The 12,305-nt window shown below is 47.2% G+C and overlaps 1 pseudogene; it reads right to left on the reverse strand.

Annotated features, from left to right (window-relative positions):
* Positions 1-3,815: 3,815 nt before the first annotated feature.
* LOC139001021 (sulfotransferase 1C4-like) overlaps positions 3,816-12,305 on the reverse strand; it is a 31,671-nt pseudogene continuing 23,181 nt past the window's right edge.

Consider the following 12,305-nt stretch of genomic DNA (forward strand, 5'->3'; position numbering starts at 1 on the left):
CCCTAAAGCCCACCTAAATAACTTGCCCTATATAACCTTTGTTCTCCCGGGACACGCTCTCTCCTTTCACCGCTGAGTCGGACAGAGACCGGGAGCCAAACCTGGGTTTGAATAAACGACTCTTTGCTTTTGCATCGGAAGAGGCTCCCTGGTGGTGAATTATTGGGGACCCCGAACTCTGGGCATAACAGGGAACACATGAGAGGTTTGCCAGAGTTATAGGGCTGCTGGCAGCGAGCGCAGCCTTAACCATCAATCACATGTATCAGACATAACATGTCTGAGACAACTCCGTGTTTGCGGTGACATCATGATGAGAACAATGAGAATCAACTTTTTCACATTCAAACATCTAAATATCAAAGTTCCATATCCAGAGCCTCCCACTCCCTCCGTCTTCCTCCCTCCCTCCCTCTCCTTCCCCCTCTCTCCCTTCTCCTCCCTCCGTCTCCTTTCCCCTGCCTCCTTCCCCCTCCCTCCGTCTTCCTCCTTCCCTCCCTCCCCCTCCCTCCCTCTCCTTCCCCCTCCCTCCCTCTCTTTCCCCCTCCCTCCCTCCAGGAGTTTGAAAACTTCAACCAGGAGCTCCGGAAACACTGTTGAGTTGTTTGTAATTAGCAGGCGCCTCAATGACTCCCACCCACCAGGCCTGGGCCTTTGCTGCAGACCCGGGAGGAAGTGCAGCCGGCCCAGTCCAGGCCATAAGGCCGCATTTCCAGGGAGCACCTGGGACACACAGGGGGTGAAAGGAGGGTTACAGTCCTTCATCTGGGAAATAATCCAATAATCCTATCTAATAATAGACAAACATGGTAATCAACCACACCTTCCCTATGCCTTCCATTGGCTAATCGGCACACTATGCAAATTAACCACCAACAAAAATGGCGGCTAATTTGCATACTGCAGGCAGGGCGGGACAGCGCACCGCCATCCAGAGCAGGCCAGCCCCAGAAGCTGCCCGATATGGTAGTAACTCTATCAGTAAGCACTCTGAAAGTCAGTGGCATAAATGCACCAATTAAAAGACAGATTATGAGGGTGAATTAAAAAAAAACTCACTTTAAATATAAAGACACATATAGATTAAAAGTAAATGAATTAAGCTGCAGCCTGTTTTGCTCAGTGGATAGAGCATTAGCCCATGGACTGAAGGGTCCCAGGTTCGATTCCAGTCAAGGGCATGTACCTTAGTTGCTGGCTGGATCCCCAGTCCCTATCAGAGCATATGCAGGAGGCAACCAATCAATGTGTCTCTCCCTTCCCCTTCACTCTCTCTAAAATTCAATGGAAAAATATCCTTGGGTGAAGATTAACAAAAACAAAGTAAATGGATTAAGTAACATTAAAGAGATTATAAGAAAAATATATTCCAAATTTTGTTAGTTGTATAATGGTTATGTTTAAATTATTAACACCTAAGAAATTGGGTGAAGGGTACATATAATATGCTGCAGTATTTTATAGGTTTTTTTTACATGTATGCGATTATTTCAAATTAAAATATTAAAAAATTAAAAATTAATAAAATATTAATTGAAATGTATCTGCATTACATGAAAAATCTCCTAATTGGTTCTAGCATAATTTATTAAATTGTGCTAAAATTCACAAGGGTTCAATTAAAAAATATCTTAATTCTAAATGATATAATAGAAAATATATAATAGGGCAGTTATAAGCACTTATCTGAAAATAAAAATTTAAAGAAGTGAATTTAAAGAAGGGATTAGCCAAAGAAAATATATGCACAACCCATGGACACAGACAACAGTATGGTGATGGCCAGAGAGAAGTGGGGGACAAGAGCTGGGTAGAGGGGGCAAAAAGGGGGAAATAGGGACATCCTATATAATAATAAAAGGCTAATATGCACATTGACTGAACGGCAGAATGGCCGGTTGCTATGATGCGCACTGGCCACCAGGGGGCAGATGCTCAATGCAGGAGCTGCCCCCTGGTGGTCAGTGCACTTCCATATGGGGAGTGCCACTCAGCCAGAAGCTGGCTCATGGCTGGCCAGCGCAGTGGTAGTGGCAGGAGCCTCTCCCACCTTTGTGGCAGCACTAAGAATGTCCAACTAACGATTTAGACCCGATCCCTTGAGGGCCTAAGCCTTTAGTTGGACATCCCCCAAGGGCTCCCTGGCTGCCAGAAGGATGTCTGACTGCAAGCTTAGGCCTGATCCCCTGGGGAGTGGGCCTAAGTTGACAGGTGGACCTCCCCCAAGGGGTCCTGGACTGTGAATGGGCGCAGGCCAGGCTGCGGGACACCCCCTCCCCCGAGTGCACAAATTCTTGTGCACCAGACCTCTAGTCTATATATATAAAAGCTAAGTGACCGTTACAACCGAATGACTGGAATGACTGGTCGACCAGTCGCTATGACGCGCACTGATCACCAGGGGCCAGATGCTCAATGCAGGAGCTGCCCTCTGGTGGTCAGTGCGCTCCCACAGACAACTTCCCGCACCCACCCCTGCCGGCCGGCACCGCCCCCCATAGGCCATGATTGGAGGGCCGGCTGGCCAACTTTCCGGGGTTGCTGCCACTGGCCAGCAGGTCCCCCCCACCCCAGGACTTCAATCGCCAGCCAGGCCGAGGGACCCCACCCATGCACAAATTCATGCACCGGGCCTCTAGTCTATCTATATAAAAGGCTAATATGCTAAGTGTCCTTCCCACCTTCCAACCAGTCAATATGACCCACACTGACCACCAGGGGGCAGATGCTCAATGCAGGAGCTGCCGTGACGTGCACAGAGAAATGACACCATGTACCTGGCACCCAGAAAGCAATGCGTGGCTTCCCCCAAGTGGGACACAGGGCCCACCACCACCCCAGAGCGACACCCCACCAAATCACAGTGGACGCTGCCAAGACCCCGTGGCGCAAAATGCAGCCCATAGCTTAGCCCATCCTGGAAACGGTGGCTGTGGCCGCCAAGTAATGATGTCAGGTAGCAACGCCCAGCTTCCTGTCCCTAGTGACTAGCCTCCTTGGAGTTCCAGGAACACAGATGGAAACTTTTCACACTTCAACCAAATATCTGTGAAGTGTTTTCCCATGCCTCATCTCTTTTGATCCTCATGGAAGTCTTGGAGTAAGTAGATAGGAGACTCAGTGGAATCCTATTTTCTTTTCATTAACCAGAAAATGGAGATTTAGAAAGCTTAGAAACTTGACCCTACTGAAAAGAAGAAATGGTGGCCCTAACCAGTTGGCTCAGTGGATAGAGCGTCGACCTGCAGACTGAAGGGTCCCAGGTTTGATTCCAGTCAAGGGGGCATGTACCTTGGTTGTGGGCACATCCTCGGTAGGGGGTGTGCAGGAGGCAGCTGATCGATGTTTCTCTCGCTCATCGATGTTTCTAACTCTCTATCCCCTCTCCTTCCTCTCTGTAAAAAAATCAATAAAGTATATATTTTAAAAACGCGCTGTCCAAATGATAGGCCCAGTTACATGCTCTTGAGCCCTGGAAACCTGGCTGGTGAGAGTGAGGAGCTGGAGTGTAAATGCTGATCACACAGCCGTGCGTGGTTACTCCCGTGGTGCTGCACAGCTAGCTACAGAGGAGCCATTTTAGGGCTCCTTAGGATATAAACAGTTAGCTTTTTAGAATTTTCTTGAGTGTATGTTCTTCCAGTTCCTTATTTCTGTGCAGGGTGCATGCTGTTTAGTGTGCAATGAGGTATGTCGTCCCTATCTTGGAGAAAAATACACAGAGGAAGTTTAAACAAGCACAGGAAAGACAACATAGACAGACCAGCGACAGCACAATATGCTTTAATATTAATAAAAAGGCATATTATACCAAGTGTAGAGGAGTCAGAGGGACAGGAGTCTCTTCAGGAGCAGGAGGCGCGGGGGCTGGGCATGCTGCCCATGTGCAGGGAAGAGAGAAGGAGTGTCTTCATTACGCAGAGGTTGCAGGTTTGATCCCCAGTCAGGGCACATGCAAGAAGCGACCAATGGATACATAAGTAGAACAGCAAATTGATGTTTATCTCAACCCCCCACCTTCTAAAATCAATCAATAAAAAGATGCTACCTTTAACCAAGACTTAATCTGAAAACTCGAGTGTGTTTTTATGTGAGGACTGGAGCATTGTTAATGTTAACAAGCACATGATCGTAAGCTTTAGCAGAATGATCATTAGTACCAATGCCATGTTTGTAACTAGTAGTTTATTGAACCTTCTCCCCACAGTTCCCACTCCCCACCTCCCCCCTCACTGCTAACTCTAATCTTTTCTTTGTCGAGTGAACAAAAGCTAACATGACAAACAACTGGTCTGAGAACCTGGGCCCAATGCTGTGTGGTCTGGGAAGGAAGCTGCTATGGGTTGCTGCCCAGTGAGTTGGGTAATAAACTGAACACTTTCTCTCTCTAGAACTGGAAGTGGAAAATTAGACTTGTCCCAGCCATTCTCCGCTGGTAGTCTTAGTCAAACCTCTCGTTCTGAGCCACAGTGAAGTGATTCTTCCAGTCTCCAACTGCCCCTGAAAAGACGTGGAAGTCAGAGCTACTGGAGGACTGTGTGCCCTCTGTCCTGCTCTTGTATGCGGTGTCCACTCACCCTGCAGGAGGGCAGGGCTGGGCTCGGCATTCTTCCTGCCAGCCCATCCCTTTCCATCTGAAGGGAAGAGGACATCTGTCTGATTGTGAGGCCAGGAGAGCCTGCTGCCCCTGAGCCACATTATGGCGGGGGTAAAAGGGGGGGACACCACGTTAAAACCGCAGGCCTGGGGGCTCTCCTGTCTTTCCCCGTCCTCTTGCATGTCAGATAGCACAGAGCCATCTATATCATGGATGCTTTGCTCCATCGGACCTAAGTGTATTTCCACCTTATTATTGAGAACTCTGGAGGGGAGTGAGATAAGGCGGTGGGTTTAGGCACTAAACCGTACTCTCTAGTTGTGGCTACACATTGGTTTCATTTCGTCTGTGGTCTCTTAAATACTCCTTCCCCAGTATCATTTATTATGGACCTTGTCTTATCCACAGAAACCTCCCCACAGGCTCTGGGGTCCTCGGCAGTTCTTTCAAGGTCGTGACGCACAGAGAGAATCACCTTTCCTCATGATCGGAGACACCGAGCAGTCCATGACCTCCGAGGGGACTGCCGAGTAGTTCGCCATGGGATTTTGCTTCATAGCATCAAACGAAGTGTGATGGACAATTTTACCCAGGATGCTGTCATCCAGCTTTTTCCCAATAAATTCTCCCAGCTTCCAGATTTCATGCTTTGGGTTCTGTGATCAGAGTGAAAAGAAAAGTGAAGATTTGATATAAAACAGTTTAAAAAATATTGCATTAAATTAATAATGGTGATAAATAACATAAAATAAAAAACAATACTGCCTCCCAAATGCTCAACTTTCCAGAAATGACTCATTTTAATACAGTGACACAGATTTTTAAAAATTAACCATAGACAACCAAGATGGCAGCATAAGGTATATACCTGTACCTGCTGCCCCCCATAACCACATTAAAACTACAACTAAAAGACAAAAGGGCTATCATCCAGAATCACGGGAAAGCTGGCTGAGTGGAAGTTCTACAACTAGAAGAAAAGAAAAAAGCACACTGAGGCTGGGTAGGAGGTGCGGAGGCGCCAAGAGCAGAGGTACGGAGGCGCGCAAACCAGGATGCACCTGGGTATGCGGTTTTTTTCAACTGGAAGAGAGATATAAGCTCCGGACTGCACTGAGCTCATTTCCGGCGAGACTCTGGGGACCCAGACTCCTACGGGGAGAAACTGGAGGGTCTGGCATCAGGTCGGAAAGCGAGGGTGGCTTTATTGCAGAACTGCTCACAGGGATCATTGTTACTGTGGGGGCACGGGACTCGGGGACTCGGCGACGTGGGGACCTGGAGATGGCTGACCGACAGGCATCGCTGTTTGATCCACCCTGGTGATTCTCTGAGACCCCGCCCCACCCAATTTATAACCCCACCCAAGCTGTGTGCAGCGATGCAAATGAATTGCCTGTCCTTTTGCAGCCTAACCTAACAAACTGCAGCTGGGTCAGAGAGCTCCAAAATTTCCAAACCCCAAACAAAGAGGAGAAATCTGCAGATCTCACGGTAGCTCCTGCTAGGTGGACTCACACATTGGTTGAATTTGCACCTCCTTGGAGATCCAGGAGGCAGTGTGTGTACCCAGTGGTCAGATACCATAAGTGACACACTCAAGAGGCAGACTCAGTGAGCACCAAAGACCCATTGAAGCAAGTCCTGCCCCATAAGGGTGTCTCCAGCACAGCAGTTCTTCCACTATAGACACAGTGGGTCCTTGCAGTCAATTGGCCTGGAGGTCATTTCCTCCCAGGCATACCAACAGCAATCAAGGCTTAACTACAACAAGACTGTGCACCCAGCCCACAAAGGGGTGCACTAAGGGTGTCCACCTCAGGTGATTGGGGAGGCTGAGCCACTGGGCCCAATACGACACCTACCACACAAAGCCACTATCAACACAGGGAAGCAACTAAAATGCGGAGACAAACATGTCACAAATTAAAGAAATGGAGGAAAGCAAATTACTGGATTTTGAGTTCAAAACCACAGTTATAAGGTTACTCAAGAATCTTCTACAAACTTCCGAGGAGGAACTTAGTGAGACCTTTAAGGATCTTAATGAGAATGCCAAAAAAAAAATGGAAAAGGACCAGTCAGAAATTAAGCATACACTGACTGAAATAAAGAATATTATACAGAGATCCAACAGCAGACTAGAGGGTCGCAAGAATCAAGTCAAAGATTTGAAATACGAGGAAGCAAAAAACACCCATCCAGAAAAGAAAAAAGAATCCAAAAATATGAAGATAGTGTACGGAGCCTCTGGGACAACTTCAAACATACTAACATCCAAATTATGGGAGTGCCAGAAGAAGAGAGAGAGCAAAATATTGAAAGCTTGCCCTGACCGATTTGGCTCAGTGGATAGAGCGTCAGCCTGCGGACTCAATGGTCCCAGGTTTGATTCCGGTCAAGGACATATACCTTGGTTGTGGGCACATCCCCAGTGGGGGGTGTGCAGGAGGCAGCTGATCGATGTTTCTCTCTCATCGATGTTTCTAACTCTCTATTCCTCTCCCTCCCTCTCTGTAAAAAATCAATAAAGTATATATTTTTTAAAAAAGATATTGAAAGCCTATTAGAAGAAATAATAACAGAAAACTTCCCCTACCTGATGAAAGAAATAGACTTACAAGTCCAGGAAGCAAAGAGAACTCCAATTTAGAGGAATTCAAAGAGGACCACACCAAGACACATCATAATTAAAATGCCAAGGGCAAAAGACAAAGAGAGAATCTTAAAAGCAGCAAGAGAAAAACAGTTAGGTACCTACAAGGGAGTACCCATGTGACTGTCAGCTGATTTCTCAACAGAAACCATGCAGACCAGAAGGGAGTGGCAAGAAATATTCAAAGTGATGAATAGGAAGGACCTACAACCAAGATTACTCTACCCAGCAAAGCTATCACGTAGAATTGAAGGTCAGATAAAGAGCTTCACAGACAAGAAAAAGCTAAAGAAGTTCATCACCACCAAACCAGGATTTATAAAATGCTGAAGGGTATTCTTTAAGAAGAGGAAGAAGAAAAAGGTAAAGATAAAAATTATAAACAACAAATACATATCTGGGGGGGGGGGTAAGAGATCAACCGAAGGACTTGTATGCATGCATATAAGCATAACCAATGGACACAAGACACTGGGGGGTAGGGGAGACCAGGGGACTCTCAAGGGGGGGGTGGGGGGAGGAGACCTATGTAATACTCTTTGTAATACTTTAAGCAATAAAACAAAATTTAAAAAAATACATATCTATCAACAAGTGAATCTAAAAATTAAGTGAATAAAAAACCTGATGAACAGAGTAAACTGGTGAATATAATAGAAGCAGGGGCATAGGAAGGGAGTGGACTGACAATTCTCAGGGGGAAGGGGGTGTGGGAGGTGCGGGAAGAGATTGGACAAAAATCTTACACCTATGGGTGAGGACAGTGGCTGGAGGTAAGGGCATTGGGTCGGGTGGGAACCAAGTGGAGGGGAGCTATGGGCAGAAAAAAGATGGACATCTGTAATAATCTGAAGAATAAAGATTTATTTTTTAAAAAATTAACCATGCCCTAGCCGGTTTGGCTCAATGGATACAGTGTTAGCCTGAGGACTGAAGGGCCCAGGTTTGATTCCAGTCAAGGGCATATGGCCAGGTTGCGGGCTCGATCCCCAGTTGGGGGCATGCAGGAGGCAGCCAATCAATGATTCTCTCTCATCATTGATGTTTCTCTCTCTCTCCTTCTCCCTTCCTCTCTGAAACCACTTTTTAAAAAATTTTTAAAAAAAGAAAAAGAAAAATTGACCATAATTATTAAGCTTTTCCTGTTCTGAGATGGAAGCACCACTGAGTATGATGCAGTGTGTGGGAATGCTGCCCTAAATTTATTTCCAAATGTCCTGCTCGGGCCGTTCCTGGAGGGTCTTGGTCGGCCACGTGTGCAGCAGGGAGAGTCTGTAGCCTGGTGATGAGAATGAAGATACCACAGAGGCACGGGGCAGGCGATGGAGGCCTGACGGGGGAGGCTGCTGCTGGCTCTGACTTTGACAGAAACGCGCCCAGACAGTGCTGTGCGGCAGAGGATGGAGAGGACCTGTTGCACTCAGGAGGCGACTGAGAGGCGCTCATGGCTGACGACTCCAGGCCCAGCCCGTCTGACCGGTGCGTAGGTGTCTCAGTGCCTAGGGAGCAGTGTTCTCTCGTCAGAGGGAGGCAGAGCCCTGGGAGATTGTGGCCGTGGGACGTACCTGTTTCTAGAAGGAGTGGGGGGAGGGCAAGTGGAGGAGTTTACCCCAAGACTGTATCTTTTGCTTTATGATGAGCTTCTGCTTTAAAAGGTTGGATGTTTAATTTGCCCAGGCTGGGGGCTCAGTGGTTAGAGCCCCTGCCTGTGATCTGAAGGGCCACAGGTTCAATTCTGCTCAGGGGCACGTACCTCAATTGCAGGCTGGATCCCCGGCCCCAGTCAAGCCACGTGGGGAAAGCAGCTAATCCATGTGTCTCTCACATCTATGTTTCTCTCTCTCCCCCTCCCTCCCACCCTCTCAGAAAGCCAATGGGAAAAAACATACACTTGGGTGAAGATTAATGACAACAGAAAGTGCTTAATTTAATTGGCCTACAGAGTAGGAATCAGCAAGAGTGCGGAAAACTAAGCTTTGTGTGACTACGTTCAGGGAATATTCCAGAATAAGACCACAGAACATGTAAAAGGGTTTAGGGACTCTGAGGTTAGACTGCCTGTGTATTAGAATATTAGAAATGTAATAAGTTATTTATTTTGAAAAACCATAAAGTGCAATTTAAAACAAAAGAAGAACTCATAGACGTGGGGAACAGACTGGGGGTGCAGGGGCAGGACGGGGCTGCGCGGAGTGGGTGAGGGGTCAGAGGTACAGACGCCCAGCTGTCCGCTCAGTCAGTCCTGGAGTGTATGTGTAGCAGGCAACTGTGGTTAATAATACTGCGTTGCATACCTGAGAGGAGCTGCACTATAAGGAATAATTATAACTATATTTGGTGCAGATGTTAAGTAGACTTATTGTGGTGCTCATTTTGCAAGGTGTACAAATATCAAGTCATCCTGTTGTATACCTGAAACTAACACTATATTACACCTCAATTATCTCGATTCAAAACATAGAAAACGATTCTGTGTTTTTTCACTCTCAATATTTTATATCTGGCAGTAAAGCTAGAATTTGAATTCAATAATTCTGACTCTAAATCATTAGTATTTTCCCATTATACCATCATTTCTTAAACTGTTTCTTGAAATTGATGTTCCTCAATGGAAAAAATGTGTTATAAAAACGTTTCCCTCCTAAGCAGAATTTAAAATACATGTGCTGGAAGGCGAGGCGAGGGACCAGCAGCCGGGGGCTGCGGGAGAAGCGATGCAGGAGCCAGGACAGCCCAGTGCATTGCGCACAGGGACAGCTGTCGCCAGTGAAATGCAGCCGTTCTCTGTTCCCTGTTCCCTGATGCAGCCGCTACGCTATGATGTAATATTTCATGGTCAAATAGGAACGTGCCGCCCCTCACCATCTTCAGGTCCTCTTAGAAGAGGTAGAGGATGTGGTGTTGGTCTCTGGCTTCCCAGAGCCCCAGCACACTGCAAGACAAGGTGGGGATGGGGCCAGGGAAATAGGATGGAGGCCAGGGGAATGGGACAGGGAGCAGGGCCAGGGGAATGGGATGGGGACAGGGACAGGGGAATGGGATGGGGACAGGGGAATGGGATGGGGAACAGGGCCAGTGGAATGGGATAGGGCCAGGGGAATGGGATAGGGGACAGGGGAATGGGACGGGGGACAGGGCCAGGGGAATGGGATGGGGACAGGGCCAGGGGAATGGGATGGGGACAGGGACAGGGACAGGGGAATGGGATGGGAACAGGGCCAGGCGAATGGGAAGGGGAACAGGGTGAGTCCCACTCACCAGCTGACACTCCACCAAGGAGAGAGCTCCCAGTGTCAGGTGGTGATCCCCTCACATCCAAGAAGGCAGGTCCCATGAGTCCTCAGGAAATGACCCTTTTGATGGTGTTGGAGGCTTAGAAAGGGGTTCAGAGCTGAATGCTCATACCTTTCCCAGTCAGAAAGCTCTCAAAATACTCCTCCCAGGTCCCAGGGGCCAGAAGCGCTTTATTCATCCTGTGGAAATGATAGTAAGACACCAGGTTGTCCTTGGGGTTTCTTGCCACATAGATTATCTGCGGGGAGAGGGGGGAGAGAAATAGCCCGTGAGGCCGCTGCGCGCTGGTTAGTGTCCACAAGCTCCGTCTGTCCATCCATCCATCCATCCGTCCGTCTGTCCGTCTTTCGGATGAGGATCCCGGATGTGGGTGTTGGGAGGTGAAAGGCTCAGAGCCGCGTGCACGCGGTTGTTGGGAAGAAGTGAAGGGTTTTCCTTTAATAAGTGAAGAGCTTTCCGAGGAAGTAGATTGAAGACCAGAGTGTCACTCAGAACTCCTGTTGCTCTTTACCTGACAGTTTTTCACCAGGAAAGACGGAGGCAGCAGTTAGAAGGGAAGGTGTGTTTTCAGGGTCCGTGGTGAGGGCATCGCATTAGCTTGTTCCAAGCCTGTAAAATGATTCTAATCATTTCCCACTATTGTTCGCTGTGCTTCACAATATGCTGCTTTCACTTCACCACCTGAGGGCCAACTGGACAATGTCAGGCAGCTCTGTGGTCTGACCCACGAGGATGTGTCCAACCGACGAATTAATGTTCTGGCTTGAACAATGTCTAACCATAACAAACAGCAAACCAAATAAATAAGAACCCAAATCCCAACCTGTTGACCAGAAAATCACTTAGGCTCCTCCTTGTGGAGTACAATTAATGTCTAATTAGAGGATCAACATTTAACTTCCTTCCATATGAACAGTGACTCCATTAGAAGAGATGGCTGGAGAACAGCATGGGCCAGATACAGTTTTTTAAAAAGACAGTCACAAGTATATTGATATACTTGTGTGAATGTCTAGAGTTTTGGGAGGCTATTTGATAGTCAGCATTCTGAGTCTGCATTTAGGAGTATAATCAAGTGAAGTTATTCCACACTCACCCAATCCTATGGACGGGATTAACCATTCGATGAAAGGAAAACTCATGTGAGTAGGTGCTCGTTGAGTTGGGTCAACATCACCTTCATTTTGTATTAAGTCCACCATCTCCTGAGTCCACATGGTCCCTTGTTCCACAGGGAGGTAGAAATGAGGAGACCATTAGGATACTGTATCCTTAAAGATGGCCAAGTGTTTGTTAGACATCTGTGTGCATTGTGAAGCCAGGTTTGTGATAGAATTAAGAAAACGTCATTCTTTATACCTTGTTTTACCATAGTATGATTTTTATGAAAAAGCTCCAATGTGAAGTAGACTTATGTGCAGTTCATTGTTTCCTGCCACAGCTATTCACTGGGCTGCTGTCCTGTTGACTGAGCTGCACTGTTCCTTAGTGTTATAATATGTTATGGTCATAAGAAAGCCCCTCTAAGGTGTGGAAATAATTAATGTGTGAAATGTTAGCTGTGTGAAGACCCCAATACTCTGTAACTTCCAAAATGTGGTGAATGCCCCACTATCTTCATGTGAATGTCCTAAGCCCTTAAAGTGTAAACACCCTGCTCCTAGCATAAGACACACCGTCTGGCCCACACTGATAAGACACAAGTTGTTTACTACTGGCTATATAAGCACCATATTTTTCTTCAGTGAACGTTTCCTG

The sequence above is a fragment of the Myotis yumanensis genome, unplaced genomic scaffold (genome assembly GCF_028538775.1).
Source record: "Myotis yumanensis isolate MYYU_CA2020_CCGP unplaced genomic scaffold, mMyoYum1.0.hap1 SCAF_66, whole genome shotgun sequence".
Classification (NCBI taxonomy): domain Eukaryota; kingdom Metazoa; phylum Chordata; class Mammalia; order Chiroptera; family Vespertilionidae; genus Myotis; species Myotis yumanensis.